This window comes from Miscanthus floridulus, chromosome 2 (assembly GCF_019320115.1).
Source record: "Miscanthus floridulus cultivar M001 chromosome 2, ASM1932011v1, whole genome shotgun sequence".
Lineage (NCBI taxonomy): Eukaryota > Viridiplantae > Streptophyta > Magnoliopsida > Poales > Poaceae > Miscanthus > Miscanthus floridulus.
Genome location: NC_089581.1, coordinates 5,626,002 through 5,645,523, shown reverse-complemented (window position 1 = coordinate 5,645,523; position 19,522 = coordinate 5,626,002).

Below are 19,522 nucleotides of genomic sequence, written 5' to 3'. Positions count from 1 at the left end.
CTCCATTGTCGTCTCCCTCCCTTCCCTTCCATTCCCCGGCCGCCTCCCTCCCTCCTCGTCCTAGTTCAAGGTAATGACGCACATTTTATTTTCGTTTAAATAGTGGATAGGATATTATGAATGGGAGTTAAGGTAAGCAGGAAAATTATGTTTGGGAACTATGGTGAAGATATTAGTATGAGTTTGTCAATGTTAAGGTTAATTATATAGTTAGAAGTATGTTTGCCATGTATATTTTTGTTGCTATAATTGTTGTTTATAATATTTTAGTTGCATTGCAAATGATTACATTTTACATTAATTTGCGTTGTTTTGATTGGTGTTTAATTTGAACCGTTTTATTAGATGGAAGACATGTTTCGGGAGCAGTTATGGCGAAAACGGGGTCGTCCTAGAGAAATATACCCCGACGAGTCTAGCAAAGATGCCCCCGTCCCACCTGAACTCCCCGTCCCTAACTGTGACTGTGGTCGTCCGGCCGACGTGTTTCAATCGAGACATCCGGACACAGCGGCTCGTTGCTTCTACACGTGCAGTCGTTTTAATGTAAGTTATTGTTTCTGTATATTTTTCTTCTTCATTTGTATTACCAGATTACTAATATTTTGTTGAATTTTTGTTGTGTTGGCCCATGAGAGGTGTTTTTTTCTTTCAGTGGATAGACGGTGTAGACAAGTTTGACCCCAGGTACCTCCTTTTCGACAATTGGTGGAGAGGGCGACATCCACGAGAGCACTTCGAGCGGTGGGTTCCACCTCCCCCTAACCCCCTCTAATGACGGCTAAGGAGAAGCACTTAGCCGTAGTTAGACGACTCGAGGAACCTCCTCTGTGCCATTGCGGAGACCGAGCCGTGATAAACCCTGACAATACGTTGGAGTTTGTGTGTCTAAACAAGCATGAAGTAAGTGCAAAGTGTATGTGTTGAAATATTGAGCTATATGTGTCATGTATTAATGTCACGTTATTTAGATGTATTCAATGGCGAAGTGTCGTTTCAAGGAGTGGTTGTATGGTCCTAAGAACAAATGGCTCGAAGAACCTCCAAAAGCAAAACAAAAGAAGAAAGAAAGGTTAATTTACAAAGCACCACCAGTCAAGTGCGAATGTGGTGTTAATTCTAACTATGGCCTAGTCCCTTCAGAGCTTGGAATAGGCCATTATTGCGGCCATATGATTGAGTACGAAGAGGTTCGTTATTTTTGTGGTAAACATGAAATCGTATTTTGTTTCTTTTGCTAAGACATATATGATATAATATTTCTTTTGAACAGAGCGCTAGGAAATACAGGTGGGAACGTTACATGGTCAAGCTAAGTTCTTGGATGAACTAAAGAAAGGGCAACTAATTGCAAGGAAGAGGGGATATGGACCTAACTACGCCAACCTATTCGCTAAACATCACAAAGAAAAAATGCATGAGTTTGCTAGACAACGCGGTATTTGTAACCCGATCGATGTTGGGCTTAACAAATGGGGATTGGAGAGACGGATGATGTTAGAGGATGAGAGGGCAAGGAAGGAGGCAAGGGAGGAGACAAGAGTATAGATGTAGGTCTTGAACGAGCATGTTGCTGCATTATATGCCAGTGAATGCTTGAACACCTATTTTCGTTGCCTGATTTTAAATGTAATATAATCATGTTGCTAACTGATTGTATTTTATACATGAAGGGACTGATTGCAGCGAGGATCATGCCACAGAGGTGGCTCGTGCAAGGTATGAGGAGAAGAAGTTAGATGAGCATAGATCGCAAGCTGGTCGCACCGTTCAATCCCCGATTGTATTGTCTGATGATGAGGACGAGGATGAGGACGACACTGACAGACTGAGCGAGCTCATCGCTCTAGCAGAGGTGGGCTTACAGGCGAAGGAGGATGAGGACGACACTGGCAGACTGAGTGAGCTCATCGCTCTAGCAGAGGTGGGCTTACCGGCGGAGGAGGATGACGACGTATTCTTCACTCAGGCTGCAGCGGCCGTAGATGAAGCGGAGGCCGTTTACTACAGGCGACAGGCAGGTCAGAGCAGCGCAGGTGAGCCTAGCCACAGCAACATGGTTGTGGTTGAGGATTGGTACTCGGACGATGAGTTGCTTACTTAGTATATTTCTGACTGAGGGTTTTTGATTGCACCGTCTGTTAGTTCCATGCTTTATTAATGATCAATGTAGCCATGTAGTAGAAATTCTATTGTGTTATCTTATATTTCCTTTGAACTATTGATGTATTGTACCAATGTATCATGTACTCGAATTACCCATGATCGATCTTAAGTGATCACATCTGTTTGTATCATGCATTAAAATTTTCTAAAACGAATACAATCATTTGTCGTGCCATAGCCCACGGCGCGTCTGTGCTGTACAAAACTACCAAACTACAAGCAGAGGTGGGCTTACAGGTGGAGGTGTTGTACAAAACTACAAGTGTTGTACAAAACGAACATGAAGCAAATAAATGGACGATAAGTTGCCATACAATATTTTCATTGGTTTATGAGTCTACAAGTTTTCGACGATAATATTCGTTCGACATAAGTTCGACGTAATGAACTAAGTCCCACGACGTAATGAACCTCGTCGTCCGGTACAAGAAGGGGATCGTCGTACTCCACATCAAGAAGGGGGATCAGCTGGTGCGGCGTGGGAGGGGCCATCCTGTTACAAAATGATAAATAAAGGGTTAGAGTACTCAAATTAACAATTTTCAGATTAACATTATGTAGCATTGCAAAATTTGAACTACTTGTTATGCAATTCGAACACAATATGAAATCACGTGCTGTCTTCTATGCCGGCTAGCCTTGTGGCCAGATTGTTTGCAAACGGAGCAAAGATTCCTGCCACGGGTCTCGTTGAAGTCTCCCCCGCCGTACATGTCTTTGCCGTACCCTCTCATAGCGTCCATGTCCCCCTTCAGTCGCTTCTTTTTCCTCCTACCCTTTCCTACCTTCATTAGATCCGGATGCGACACGTAGTCATAACCATTATAAGGTGGCCACTGTATTGGGTCAAGGTATGGCTCGAAGCTCATCTCCTAAATACTAACGGTATTTGAACAGAGATACAAGGGTGACATATATGGCAGATTCTCATAGTTGTACCCGCGAACCCTGCAGTCCGTGATCATATGAGAGCAAGGGGCATGCATGATCTGAGGGACGTTGCAACTTCACTCTACCTTTTCAAGATCAACTCGGTAGTTTCGTCCACCATAACGTTCGCCGCCCACGCTTTTGCCACCCTTGTCCCGTACATTAAAGATATGGCGGTGGGGTCCATACGGCTCGGCGGTGTGCTGCTTGTCCAATTTCTCGGTCTCCTTCAAATGTTCAGCTCCGGCCTTTCCAAAACACCCCTGCTCAGCTATATTTCTCTGCGCAAGCTCCCACCTCTTCACAAAATATTTGTTGCACTTATGAAAGGAGAACTCAACAATTCCAGACATAGACAACGATCGAACTCCGATGAATACATGGTTGAAGGACTCCGAGGAGTTAGTGGTCATGATGCCATACCTAAAACCCCTCTCGTCATATGCTAACGTCCACTGAGCCTTCTGTTCCATCTGCGCCTCTAACTAAGCCTTTCCTGCTGCATTTACCATCTTATCTAGTTCTCTCTTTGTCTCCTTGAACTGGTGCTCTGTACGTACACAACATAGAGCCTTTATCTTGTCACATACCTTCTGCTTCTGCTGACGCCGCCAGAAATTAGCGGCAAAGTGTCTCATGCACCATCTATATACTAGAGGTGGGAACCCATCTATATGCTCAGCTGCAGCATTAAGAAGCCCTGCGTGACGGTCGGAGATCAAACATATGGTGCGAGTTGGGCCAAGCACTTGCACACGTAGAAGCCGCATGAACCATGACCACGATTCATTGTTCTCTCCCTCTGTCAAAGCAAATTCCACGGGTACTATCTGGTCCTCAGGATCAACAGTAGCATCCATCATCAAGGTGCCCCTGTACTTTCGTGTCAGGAAAGTGCCATCAACAAGTACGACTACCCGATAAAACTGGAATGCATGTTCCGTTTGCGCAAATGACCAGAACACACGATAGAGGACATGCCTCAATGGGTCCCAAAAAAATATCCCTCTAGTGTCCACAAACCATTTCAAGCCAAGGTTGTAATAATACGTTGCACATAAGATGCGGGGCACCCTGTTGTACGCTTCCTCCCAAGTATCCAATCGAATCGCCAGAGCAATTTGCTTAGCACACCAAGCCTTTCTGTATGTCACATCGTACCTAACGAATCTAGATATGGACTATTGTAAAGAAGACACCGAGATGTCATTGTTGTCATCAACGAGCCCTAATATACGACGGACAAGGTAACGTGCAGTGAGCTGCTGATGATTTTCCTTCCCCTATTGTCTAGGCAAGTGTGGGGTTCAACAACTTTAGTTATCCTCCACTTGCCATCACTCTGTCTCCTTCGTGCATTTAACCTCCACAGACAACCGTTTTTGCATATCAAGTGGTACCTCAACTCCTGGTCCGAATGAGTGACGGTGTACGGTCTATGGTGGTACACAGCATAGTCCTGAAGGAAGAGTTTCATCTCTGACATTGTGTTGAATATCATCCCCTTTCTAAGGGGTTCTGTCTCATGGTTATATAATGAATTCCTATACATCTGGAGACCGATATCACAAACTGTCATATCTGTCATGCTGACATCCCTATAGTTCAGAACGCCCCTGAAAGGTACGTTCTTGTACCTTAGTTGCTCAAGCTCAGTCGCTGTGTAAGGTGGTGGTGGAACATACTGCTGTGCTTCGCTAATTCTGTCCCATGAATCATAGGGGATATCATCTGCAACCAAATCTGTGACTAGTCTACCCTGAGCATGGACACCTTGCAAAACCTCAGTTGGTACTGGTAATGGCATAGTATGTACCGATACTGGCATGACATCAGCCATTGTTGCTATAGCATCTGTACCTCCTTGGTCATCATCAGAATCGTCTGAATCACTACTAACTACATCACCGATCCTGTCCTCCTCCTCCTCCTCCTCCTCTTCCCGTTCGAACTCATTCACATCGAAGTCATTGCTTATACAGCCTACTGCAGTTGAATGAAACTGCTCCTGCGTTAACTGACCGTCCAAATCCATGTTATCCTGAGATGCTTCCCCTTGTACCCCTAATTTTTTTTCGTTGCCTCCGAAACCATCACTGGACGGGTCGTCCTGAACACCATGCATCATGTACCCATTCTCCACCACCACCTCAGCCATGGGCACATTGGAACCTTGGAGAACCCTAGTGTAGCGGGACCAGTGAGGAGGGTCACGTAAGGACATGAGGACATGGTGTGCCCTAGTCTTCCCAGTATCAAACCTCCCCTTTAGTGTGAAATCACCGCCAAACTTTATATTCAAACAGACACAAAGGTCGTTGAAGCTAGGAGGTTCATCAAACCATTGCAATTCTTCTTCCATATCCTCAAACATACCATCCTCTCTCCTAACACTTCCTCCGTACAAAACTCTAACACAACAATCCATCTGCAGAAACATTTCAAAAAACTTCATTAAGTCGTCGAAATCATCGTACGTAATGTCCATACTAACATTAATATATTTTCTAACTATAACTATATTAACTAATCAAATATTAACATTTATACAAGGCATACTATAACTGTACTAACTAAACTACCTAACTTTACTACCTATACTAACTTATTATACTATGTATACTAACTTAACTAACTAACTTTGCTAACTATATTAATTATACTTTAATAATTTTACTAACTTTATTAACTGTGTTAACTATATTAGTGGAGTACCTCGTTGTAGCGCGCAAGACCGGGCCGGGAGGCGCGGGCGCAGGGCAGCCGCCGTGCGTGACCGGAGGGGGAGCCGCGCTGGCGTGCGGGCGCGGCGGCTTGGCTGCCTGGTTGGCGCGGGCGGCTGGCTGGCGTGGGCTCACGCTACCGCGGCAGACGGCGTGCATGGCGGCGGGCAGGCGCGGGCGAAGGCAGGCGGACAGGCACGGGCGAAGGCAGGCGTGGGCGGTAGGCCGCTTTGCTGTTCGGCCAGCGGGACTGGCCGCGGCGGAGGTTATACCCGGCTCTGCCGCGCCAAGATCGGTGGCGCGGCAGAGCCCTGCCACGTCAGCGGCCAGCGTTTCTGGTCGTCGCCACGTCAGCCCTCTGCCGCGTCACCATACATGCGCGCGGCACAGGCATTTGGCCGCGCCAGGGCAATAGGCGCGGCCAAAAGTGTTAGTTTAAAAAAACCCCGAGAGTGTTAGATTTAAAATTAAGTTCGAAAAAATATTAAAATTAAAAAAAAATCGCTGTGTGCAGGGACTGAACTCACACTATAAGTTAAAGCAAACACTATTCCGATCCATCCATCCATCAAAAGCTCGATGATCTCACTAATCACAGTCAGTCAGTCACAGAGTAGTTGTGGTAATTAATTGAGGGGGAAAAAGGTTATTTTTGAACTCTGGGAGAGTTGAGAATATACTACTCCGTGGAAGGCTATGTTTTTAACAAGGTTAAAGCATCACATCTATCTATCCAGCCTCACTGTAGTATTTCGACAGCGCATTCAAATAGATGTGCCTAAATCATGTTCATCAATGTAGCATTCACGAAAAATTCAGTGAATGTTTGTAGGGCAGCCATAAGAAAGGCTGGGCCCCACTTGGCTGCTTCAGAACATAGCTAGCTACAGGGCCTGCGGCACGCGTATGTGTGCACTCCATCAGTAGTTCAGTACACCCGTCAAGTATGGCGTATTCAATTCGTACTGGGCATGTTTTTCTGTCTGTCTGAAGAACTTTCTTCCTGCTATTCATCATACTATCCTCGAGCGATCTGTTTCTGTATACGCTTAATTTTAGCCCCAATTTCTGAAAAAGGGATCAATTTTGCTTTCTGGTACTCCCTTCGTCTCCTTTCAACTATCGTTCTCACTTCGTGATAACTTTGACCAAATATATAAAAAATAAAAATATTTTTTCTGAACAAAAAAAATGAAAATATTTATAGTACATGCTAATATAATTAGATAAAAATCTATTTTCATAATAAACTTATCTAGAGATACAAATAGTGCTATATTTTTTTACAACCCATAAGCAATGGTGAAGCTAGAGAAAATTTAAATAAGTGCAATTTCCTTACGGGTGTATGGACTTTGTCTATAAAGGTATATATGGCTCTTGGAGATGGCGTTCCTTTGGCAGTCTTCATGGTTGCAACCTCATGCTTCTTTCTTCTTGCATAAGTCTTGAGGACGATTCTGCCAGTCCATGTTGGGTCCCCTGCTCTTGGCGTAGGCATCTCAAGCGCAATATGTTCTGTTGAATCCGCTCAATTCATGTGCTAGCATTGCTTATAGAGGGTTCCTGCTTGTTTTGACACATGAGGACAGTAACTCAGTAAGGGCTCTAGCTGCTGCTCCAGCGTTGTCGGAGAGGAACTTGCATGGGCATAAGAGCTAAGGTTGATCAGGTCATGAGGGCGTAAAGCTAGACACAGGTGAGCTCTGCGGGCATGTACTGAAATTTTGTGTCATGTTAAAAGCAACCTTGAGCATTTTGCTAAATTCTTCACTCATCAGGTTCTGCAATGAAGCATTACTTGGCTCTGTCTGACTTTGGATGGGAGCAACAACCCTTTGAGAAGAACAGATCAGCGGTTCTTGCACCTGCATAAAAACCTTAGGTGCTGACCCCATCATGAAGAGCTGCCCTACTGAAAGGTCCTAATGGCTAGAGGGGGGTGAATAGCCTAATAGAATTTTCTATAACAACACTTAACAAAATGGTTAGACAATTATGAGGCGAAGCAAGTGTTGCGCTAGCCTACTCAAAAAGCAAGCCACCTACCACAATTCTAGTTTAGATAGTATCTATTCACACAAAAGCTATGACACTACCCTATGTTAATGTGCTCTCAAAGGCTAACTAAAGAGCCACACCAACCAACCAAGCAAGCTCTCACAACTAGCTACACTAAAGAGCTTGACAACTAGTTTGCGGTAATGTAAAGAGAGTGATCAAGAAAGTTATACCGCCGTGTAGATGAAGGAACCAATCAATCACAAGGATGAATAACGATGAAGACCAATCACCTCGGAATCAAAGGATGAACACAATGATTTTTTACCGAGGTTCACTTGCTTGCCGGCAAGCTACTCCTCGTTGTGGCGATTCACTCACTTGGAGGTTCACACGCTAATTGGCATCACACGCCAAACCTTCAATAGGGTGCCGCACAACCAGCATAAGATGAGGATCACATAAGCCACGAGCAATCCACTAGAGTACCTTTTGGCGCTCCGCCGGGGAAAGGTCAAGAACCCCTCACAATCACCACGATCGGAGCCGGAGACAATCACCACCCTCCGCTCAACGATCCTCGCTGCTCCAAGCCATCTAGGTGGCGGCAACCACCAAGAGTAACAAGCGAATCCCACAGCGAAACACGAACACCAAGTGCCTCTAGATGCAAACACTCAAGCAATGCACTTGGATTCTCTCTCAATCTCACAAAGATGATGAATCAATGATGGAGATGAGTGGAAGGACTTTGGCTAAGCTCACAAGGTTGCTATGTCAATGAAAAATGGTCAAAGGTGTGAGCTTCAACCGGCCATGGGGCTTAAATAGAAGCCCACACGAGATAGAGTCGTTGTACCCTTTTCACTGGGCACAACGCGGGGTGACCGGACGCTCCGGTCCAATCAACCGGACGCTAGCCCTCAGCGTCCAATCACGTGATTCACGCCACGTGTTCCCTGCTTCAAATACTGTTCGTCAGATTTCAACGGTCATCAGTTGACCGGACGCGTCAGTTAAAAAGTGACCGGACGCTGGACCTCAGCGTTCGGTTGTTTCCAGTAAGGTTCCAAACACGAATTTTCACGACCGGACGCGTCCGGTCATGTCCGATCGGACTCACCCAGCGTCCGGTCATTCAACATCTCCTCTGTGCGCCTTACGTCAGCATACGTCAGCACTGACCGGACACACCCTGCCAGCGTCCGGTCGCAGAGCGACCCAGCGTCCGGTGGTTTGACCGACGCCAGCGTCTTCGCTGATACATCTGACCGGACGCACCGGTCCAACCGTGGCCAGCGTCTGGTCACTCCCAGTGACCTCCGTCTTTTCTGTCTAGGGCACCGGTGGAGTTTCTTACCCTTGCTCCCAAACTTCATTACCCTTGATCAAATGTGCCAACCAACAAGTGTATCACCTTGTGCACATGTGTTAGCATATTTTCACAAACATTTTCAAAGGTGTTAGCACTCTACTAGATCCTAAATCCATATGCAATGAGTTAGAGCATCTAGTGGCACTTTGATAACCGCATTCGGATACGAGTTTCACCCCTCTTAATAGTACAACTATCAATCCTAAATGTGATCACAATCTCTAAGTGTCTTGATCACCAAAACAAAATAGCTCCTATGGTTTATACCTTTGCCTTGAGTATTTTGGTTTTCTCTTTCTTCTTTCCAAGTCCAAGCACTTGATCATCATCATGGCATCATCATCATGTTATGATCTTCATTTGCTTCACCACTTGAAGTGTGCTACCTATCTCATGATCACTTGATAAACTAGGTTAACACTTAGGGTTTTATCAATTCACCAAAACCAAACTAGAGCTTTCACCTATTGAAGAAGAAGATTCCTTCATGAAGAGTTACCCTACCAAAGAATATTCCGCTGCAGCAGAATCAGCATTAGAGACTTTATATTGCTGATCTTAAATCTATATTTTGTGGGGGGCATATGCACCCACATGTCATTACACGCGTTAGTTATCACGAAATCTTCGGTAGCAAATATTTTACTCCCTCTATCCCAAAATAAATTAATTCCAACAATTCGTGCCGGTCAATTTTTTTTTAAAATTTGACTAACTTTATAGAAAAGAGCAACAACATCTATGACATAAAATAGACATATTATGAAAATATATTTTATGGTACACCTAGTGATACTAGTTTGATATCATAAATCTTGATGTTTTTTTTTTACAAATTCAGTCAAAGTTTAAAAATTTTAACTTAAATAACTTCAGGAATCTATAGTACTTATCACGATGAGTTGTAATGGAAAGAAATGGGGACTTTTCAGTGCTTAATTAGCATTGGGAGAGGCGGGGAGAGAGAGTTATTGCTGCTTATCAGTGAGGAGGACGCATGCATCAACACACATGTGGGGGTTGCTGGGGATCTGGGCATCTGGGCGCGGTGGCTGGCTGGCTGGCTGGGTCTGGGTGCGCCCCCGCCATATCTCCTGATCAGGGGCACCTCTTCATGGCAAGGTGTCAGGCCATGATCCCCAGCTTTCCGTGGGGAATTAACTGTGCTGTGTGCTTCGCCTGCACCTGCACTCCTCGCTTTCCTTTCCCTCGCGTGGGCTCGTCGTGGCCGCACCCCCACCCGCACAATCGCGCGGCTCAGCTGCATATGCGGGCCTGCATGGCTGCATGCAGTTCTGGCTAATCACATCCGTGTCTCGCCTTTCCCCTGCACGTCTGCCTGCCTCTGCGGCCACACTTGCTACTACTGCTGCTAGATAGATAGTTTGTTTAGGTAGTCTACTGGAGTTGCTATTAACTAGGCCATCCAAACGGATGAACTAGTCTAACTGGTTATTAGTTGCTCTCTATAATACATGTATGCAGACAGTATACGATTGATGACGCTTTAATCACCTAATTACGTACCTAAAGTTTAGTTGGACGTACTAACAGCAAGTTTAGGTGATCTACGCACGCAGACAAGTGCACGGAATGCACCAGGACGATAAAGTAACTTTATTCTTTAGCGTTGGTTGGTTTCAACAGCTTTTAGTATATGCTATATCTTGCACAAAGACCGGTCAATCCACATCCAGCAGCACTTTTACCGGATGGACCAGATTGGACATAAATCACACCCATGTGCCATTTAAACCCAAGGGATGGACGACTACGACGACTATGCTATCATGCTATGGTGGAGTTGAGAGAGAAAGAAAGAGAAAGATAGACTGTGAGAAAGGAGAGCAATAATAGAAAAGGCTGCAAGCCATGAAAGGTAGAGAGAGAGGAATTGGAGGTGATTGAGGCCTTGTTTAGTTGCTTTCCTAAGGTTTACTTCCTATTCTATCAAAATGTTTGGGTACTTGCACCACACATGTGCTAATGACAGATTAATTAGGCTTAGGCCCCATTTGGCAGGGCTTCACTTCACTAGTGAAGCCATATTTTTTTGAACACTCAATGTGACACCCCAAAACTTTACACCCTAAAATTTAAACAAGGCCTGAGCTGGGAATTTCTCTATGGCACTGCCACTGCCATTGCACCACCACCGTACCACCAGAAAAGCTCATTCTTGAATCCATCCAAAAACAAGTAGGAGTACTTTTATACTCCCCTTCAAAGTAATGCATTTTTATAAAAGCATTTAAACTTACAGAAAATTGACTTATTTAGAAACATAAATACTGATATTAATATTTATGACACAAAATAAATAATACTCGATTAATCACAGAGTATATATACTTGAAATAAATTTATTTAGAAACATAAATACTGATATTAGTTTGTATAAAAGCATTTAAACTTACAGAAAATTGACTTAGGTCTCCTTGGTTGATAGGGAATATGGAGGAAAACATAGCATTTGAAATCCTATAGGAATTCGTATTGTTCATGTCTTTGGTTCATAGACATGGAGTGTAGAAATAGTGCAGAGAATTTTTCATTGACTACTGTTTTGGAGAAAAACTATACAAAATTTAGCATCCACTCAAACCTCTTGATAAAAGTTCTACGTTTTCTTAAGACCTATCAAAATGATCATTCCTTCAACCTTTTTATGTTTTCTAATCCTCTGTTTTACAATTACTTCTGAATTCTTATTATGTTTTTTTCTATTTTTGAAAGTTTGCTTTCCTGTGTTCCAAAGTGGCTTCAGTTTCTTTTGATACTAGGTCAATTCTGATTGCCCTGTGGGCGGTCAACTCTGACTGCCGGTGGCGGCAGCTCGTTAGGTATGAGCAGTCAGAACCCCTGCACTTGCTCTGCTAATGCCTGATTAAGGGGGTGTTTGGCAGACCTCCTCAGAAGGAGACGAAGCCATTTTAGAGGAAACGGCTCCGGCTTCTCTCGCTGTGTTCGGCTGGGGCTGGCTGGCTGGCTGGGCTGGCCAGCTCCCTCACATGGACATTATTTCAATGAACCAGCCATCAGTACTTCTCTCTCACATAAACGAACCAGCAACGATATGAACCAGTCAACCGAACAGGCTGTCTATTTTTCATTCGAAAATAGCTCCTCCTACAAAACGATTGGTAGGGTTCTTCCAGAGAAACCGGAGCCGGAGAGGAGCCCAACAAACAGGCTCTAAAATTAGTGTCCTACACTGCAACTGACATCATACTTGCAGTTGGAGTACTGCACTCTGTTTGTACCTAAATAACACATAATAGAACTAGGGCCTTGTTTAGGTTCCAAGTTTTTTCACTCTCTCTCCATCACATTAAATCTGTGAACACATGTATGGAGTATTAAATGTAGATAACAAAATAACTAATTACACAGTTTGATTGTAAATTACGAGACGAACCTTTTGAGCCTAGTTAGACCATGATTAGACAATAATTACCAAATACAAACGAAAGTGCTACAGTGTCAAATACTGATTCCTAACACTCATCTAAACCAGGCCTAGAAAAAAATAACTCACATTCGAAAGAGGTCTCAAGGTTGTTCGTGCAAATCAGATGAGATTGCACTACTTTCGAAGAGTTTCAAACTTTTTCTTCGAATCCATTTTCAAGCTCAATACGATCGAGCTCGTTGCAAAAGTGAGGAGGATTGTGCTTATACGCCAACAAATACATGCTCTTCGATCTCAATCGGAGAACCTTCCTGTTTCACCTTTCCGTTTATAACTGTAGGAGATTCAGCGAGCACGCACGTAGGAGGAGCCAGCCAGCTGAGCTGGTGGGCTTTTTGGGCCAGTGCACCTGGGAACTTGTGCCTAGGCGTTGTGAATTGGGAATACCTAGACCTTCTGACGGCTCGTGGGCTTTCTCGCCCACTGACACGCCCCTCCTCCTCCCGTACCGGGGTCCGGCCTCCCAGTCCGCCGGCCGGGGCCCCCAAGGGATTCTACCTCATCTCGTCGGTTGACCTCTTGACCAATCTCAGCCTCCGTAACGGAAAAAAAATTACATGGAGAAGGTATGCAGCGCGTCGCGTGCATACATGACCCCGTTAGTTTCGCTAAAAAAAAACCGAAACACTATTTTAGATAGTTGATTTATGGTGAAAGAAAAAAACTATTCTGACTAAAAAATAATCTGAAAAAGACGGATCATACGAGAACGAGAAGCGAACATGCCATGCCATATATATAGCCTCGATGGCTGACTCGTGTACGATGCTCACGATCCAACGCTGCGCGGAGAGGTGATTTAGCTGCTGGAGACGTTTGGGCGAGCCGTGCTTCAGTTCCAGCCGAGCCGAGTCGTCCGTCCTAGCACCCACGACGTCTACGCTAAAGGAGCTGAGACACGCGTCAGCCATTCACACGATGTTTCCACGGCGGCCCGCTGCATACTTTGGATGTTGGTTTTTCTGTTGATTTTTTGTAAATGTCTTTGAGCTAACGAGAAGATAAGAGCTAAACTCTTTGAGTGTCCCAGTACATGAGGTGAATAACTTCTCTATCTCTCCTTCGACATGAGAGAGAATATATAGATAAATAACACCATTGAACAACTCCAAAAGTTTTTTTCTTCACTCACTCTATGAATCATCTTTTGGAGAGCAATTTGAATTGCTCTATATATCTTTCACCCTTCAGCATTTTTTTTCTATGACTTGTGCGTACTCTAGAGAGGCCATTAGGCTTTATCTTTGACTGTCCAGAATAGATGTCATCTAAGAGGCTATTAGGCTTCATCTTTGAAGATGCCCTTAGTTTATTTTCATAGAAGTAAGTTTTCTACTCTAGCACAAATAGTTAGGCTGTTTTTGTTTTAGCTTATGGCTTATGGCTGACAGAAACCAGTAAAAAAACTAAAACAGATGGGCCCTAAAACCGAAGAAAAACCTTTTTAGTACAACAACTCCAACAAGACAGGATAGAGAGGGAGCCTGTTGAAGCTTTCTTCTTCTTCTTCTTTACATGAGCAGTCTAGTGCAACTCCTTGCACAAACTTATTTTCGTGTCGTGTAGGTGTAATCCCTACGTAATTTTTTACCAAGTGAATGTATATCTTTACATATATGGCAAAAAATATACAAAAGATGATATTATTATGATACCAATAATTATAGTTAGATTCACCATGAAATATATTTTAATAGCATATCTTGTCTATAGATTTAACAAAGTTTGATTTAATCTACTAGATTACATCTTTTTTAGATTGAAACGGAGGTAGCCGCGCTAACGAAGAAAGCGGAGTCCAAGCCGGTTTGGAAACCCCGCAAGCCAGGGAAAAAAATTTCGGTAGGGATGGTCCTCACCAAAATACGGTGCGGATGTACAGCTGACGTGTGGATCATGGAACATCTGATTTACCATTGATGTGGTAAAAGTGATATGGTGGCCCACGTATCAGCTAAATAGTCCGCACCACGTCCTGCTTGTGATGGTTCTCACCCAATTTTTTCCCCAGCCAATGGCCAACCTTCTTCAGTTCTTCGTCCACCACCCCCCTGACCCTGATCAAGTGATCATCCATCCACTCCTGCCCACACCTGCCATTTCAAAGTGGGATGGCAGTTGGCACGCATGGGGTCGGTCGATCAATCGACTGGACCGTGGTCGCCCGCAGAGTATCCCGCCGGTCCCGGCGGCGAGCGGCATTCCCTGACAGGTTCGCCAGCCAGTGGCAGGCAGCAGCTCGCTGCACGCACCGACCCTTTCCCCCTGGGCCATGTCTTTGTCCGACCTTTGGGAGACGCCGCACCAGGCTGCCAAATGCAGTCACCAGTCAGTGCCTGGCGAGTTGCTAGTGGCTGACGGGCACGCACACGCAGACGCCGCCAGCCCGCGCACGCCTCAGCGCATCAATTTTTAGCCGCTTGCATGTAGTATTAAAGGTAGGTAAAAAAAATAACTAATTACATAGTATAATTGGAAATCACGAGATGAATCTTTTAAACTTAGTTGGTCCACGATTGAACAATATTTGCTAAAATAAGACGAAAGTGATACTATTATAAATTAGAAAAAGTTGCGATCTAAACCAGGCCCCAATAGCTCCAGATTCCTGGCCCTGAACCCCCGTTCGATCGATCGTCGTCGTCTCGTCTCGTCTCGTCCAGCACGCCGGACGGCAGTACAAGTACTGCGACTGCGCGGCTCGTAAATTCTAGCGCAGAGGCATGGCAGTGGCACAGCGCGCAGTGCCCCTACATGCAGCTGCAGCAGCGCCACTACCTGTTCCTTTCTAGCCCTTGTTTAGATGGGGTTTGGAATCAGTATTTAGCACTGTAGTACTTTTGTTTACATTTGACAATTATTATCTAATCATGACCTAACTAGGCTCAAAAGATTCGTCTCGTAATTTATCATCAAACTATGTAATTAGTTATTTTTTTATCTATATTTAATACTCTGTGCATATGTACAAAAATTTAATATGATAAAGAGAATGAAAAAACTTACAATCTAAACAAGACCCTACTACTACACATAAAGCGCCCAAGTGTGGTGTGTCAGCAGAGCAGGCGCCCAGGTAGCGCCTACCCTCTGAACCACTCGTCAGTCCCAGGGAAAGCTAGCACTAGCTCCCATCACCGACTGATGACCGATGGGCGATGGATCTCCTACGCAAGTCCGGTGGCCATTGCCCGGGCCATGAACATGGCCTGGCCGCATGCGCAGGCCAGCCTGGGCAGAAAAAGACTAGGGCTAGCTGCTCGTAATGAGACGGTGATTGCATTGCATGCGCTGCCTGCGCGCTGCCGTGCAGTCATGCGCCTGCAGGAATCTGAATCTCGAGCACACGCCGCGCGGCACAAGTAGGAGGAGTACCCTACATTTGGCTTTACAAAATCCGTGTAATATATCTGAGGAGAGCGAACGGGAGGCTCGATCGGAGAGAGGAGAGCATGACCGAAATATGGGGAGAAGAGACCGGGAGAGACCACAGGAGATACTAAGGCCTTGTTTAGTTGCACCCTAAATTCCCAAAAAGTGCTACAGTACTTGTCACATCGAATGTTTGCGGCTTGTGTATGGAGCATTAAATGTAGACGAAAATAAAAACTAATTGCACAGTTTGGTGGGAAATTGCGAGACGAACGTTTTGAGTCTAATTAGTCCATGATTGAACACTAATTACCAAATAAAAACGAAAAGTGCTACAGTAGCCCCAAATTCCAACTTCCTGAAACTAAACACGCGCTAAGAGAGAGAAAAAAGATAAGGATGCGGACTTGAAGGGGAGACAAAGTTAATCACATTTACAAGAAATTTCGGGTTAGGGATCACTGCCACGGGTGTGGTAATACAACCCGATGGTGATAGGTATCACTACTCAGGGCAGTCCTAGTACTAAAAACTATATGTAATTTTCATACCTGGTAATTTCTATAGACACTGCATATAGAAATTATGATCGCAATGGATAGTTTCTACGGAACAATTTTTTATCCAATCCATATATTCTCTCTCCATTATCTACTAATTACATCCCTTCATGTCTTGGTTCTCATGTAGACATGGTTTCTAACTTAGACCCGGTTTCTATGAGCCTGTTCGCTGGTTGGTTTCTGAGCTGATAAGCCCGGCGGGTACTGGTTTGTTGTGAGAGGAAAACACTGTTGGCTGACTGATAAGCCCTGACTGAAACCATCAAGCGAACAGGTTGTATGATTTTTGCTCTCTCTCTCTTCAATAACTACCTTGCTACATCAGCAAAATATTTAGGTGATAATACAATTAATGTTCATAGAAACTATCAGCCTGTTCATTTGCTCGTATTTGGCTTATAAGCCATGTCTTATCAGCCAACGGACAATATTTTTTTTCTTACATCAAACCAGCCAACAGTACTTTCAGCCATGACTTATAAGCTAAACCAGCCCAAACAAACAGGGCGTAGGATGGTTTCAGCATTAGGAGTGCCCTAAGTTGTATTAACATACAGCGACAATATTTATCTATACTACTGGTTGGTTGTGAAAATGGAAAGTTATAGGCTTTTTGCTTACTACTGATAGTGCTACTCTATCAATTTTGGTTTCAAATTATCCAGCAGTGATAGGTTAGCAAGGATTGTGGTTTTATATAGTAGTAATATATGTAACTTTTTATGTCTTGCGTACTAAATACGAACCCATACTTCATTCATTAGAAGTATGTTTGAATTTTGAAATACGTACTCCCGAAGTCCTAGATCTAATAAAAAGAAATGGAAGGGAGCACAGTTCACCCGCTAGCTAGCCTTAGTTGTCTGTAGAGTGCCGGGATTTGCATGCATAGAAGCAGCCAAGCAATTATACGTGTGCTCTCCAACAGTGAGCATGCAATCGCCAATATAGGCTAGCATAGCTCAGCTAAAGAAGTGCAGGCTATGGCCGTTGCATGAATATACGAGCCCTCCTGGTCTACGAGTAGCCCACTGCACATTGCTTGCTTGAATGGAGCATGGTTATTGGAGCCATGGCCTCTGACTGTGGCAACTTCGTTGCTGCATGGAGCAGCCAAACTCGCCAGGATTACCGACTCCCATGCCTCCCCAGCAGCTGGACTTGTTGCATGTTCCTGGTGCACTTCATTAGTTTCTTTTAAATTCCCACGCCCAAACATCTTGCAGTGACGTTGATCTAAAAGAAGAAATAAAGGGGTTGTTTCAAGCGCAAGCAATGCGTGGATAGATTGCCTTGTAATCTAATCCGCCTCATTAATCTAATTAATTACTGCTCCCTCACATCTAGAACACCTCGGACCCCAGAGCCGAAGCTGTCTCGGTATCAGATGATGGTGTCCCACATCCGGTGAACACTTGGTCGTCACTTGCCCTATCCAATTCATGTTCCGTACAGTACATGTCTTTGGGCACAGTGCCGCCACAAAGTTGACAATGAAAAAAAAATACGATTCTCAAATTTGTACTGCCATGCTCCTAAGTTTTTGAAAATTCAATCCTACCCCTCGAATTATTTACCTTGTACATTTTCTCTGGTTTATTTACTGTTTTCCTAAAAAAATTGCTCAGTGTCCGATACATACTATGCATCAATTAATAGTTTCACCTTTTTTTTTTCTTGACAGGATGCAATAGTGGCATCTCTGCTGTGGCCTGTGGGCTTTCCTTATCAGATATTCAAATGCCACTTCTCCAGTGGGCTGGGCTGCTGGGCAAAGATACAGCCAGCTGGGTTCGTGCGATTTGTGGCCTTGTGGGTGGTGACACGGCGACGCCCATTTGTAACTTTGTACGAGCTACCTGCAAAGTGGAAACTCATACTCCGCATGAATTTTTGGATTGTCTGTTTCGTGGTGCACCCACGTCGCCACAAGGAGATAAGTGATGTCCGGCCTGACTCCGATGGAAGCCTCGCCCTATACCTACATCTCTCTCTTAAAAAAAAAGAAGAATTTTGTTTCGGCCTCTGCATGAGTAACGTGCCAACTACTTCCTCCGTCCTAAATTATAAGTCATTCCATTCCAAAAATCTTATAGAGTTAAGGCATATCAAATTTAACCAAATTTATATGATAAGATAATATCATTTATGATATGCCAACTAAGTGTTATTAGATTCTTCATTAATTATATTTTCATAGTATACCGATTTGATGTCACCAATTTTTTTGTAGTTTTCTCAATAATTTTGATCAAACTTGAGATGCTTTGACTCTCCAAGATTTTTGGAATGACTTATAATTTGAAATGGAGAGGGTAGCATCTATGATTCTATGAATTATCTTTTTAGCGTTAGCATGTCTCTGCTCTCCTTCTAGTTCTAGAGGATGGACCAGAAGCATAATATCCACTAGTAGCCTAGGTGACCCGAAAATAACCTGGAAATAAAGTATTTTTTTTCAAAACCCATGTTATTTCGAGTCAATCAGATCAGCCATATGATTGAACACGCTTCCGCACAAACTTGACAACCAAAACTGGGGTCTACCGATTGAGATTTGTAACCAAGGACAGAAAAAAACGGCTGTCTTTTTTGTTGATCATAAACACATGACAGGCGAGAGTGACATGTTGGATTACTCCGTATGTCTTTATTGGTACAAAAATAGCCACTCTCAACACCTCGCTAATTTGGTTCACCTAAAAGGTTGTTTTAGCCCATTTATACACCGTTTAAATGTTACACAATATATACCATCTCCGTTTAATTGACCGCTTATCATATTCAAACGTGCATTTGTTGGTTTAAGTGGTCGTTCAGACAGAATAACGAGTGAGTGAACGACCGTTTATTTTGTCACTTTGATAACACTACCCTTAACAAGGTTGTTTTTGTTTTAAATTACATCCATCATAGAAAA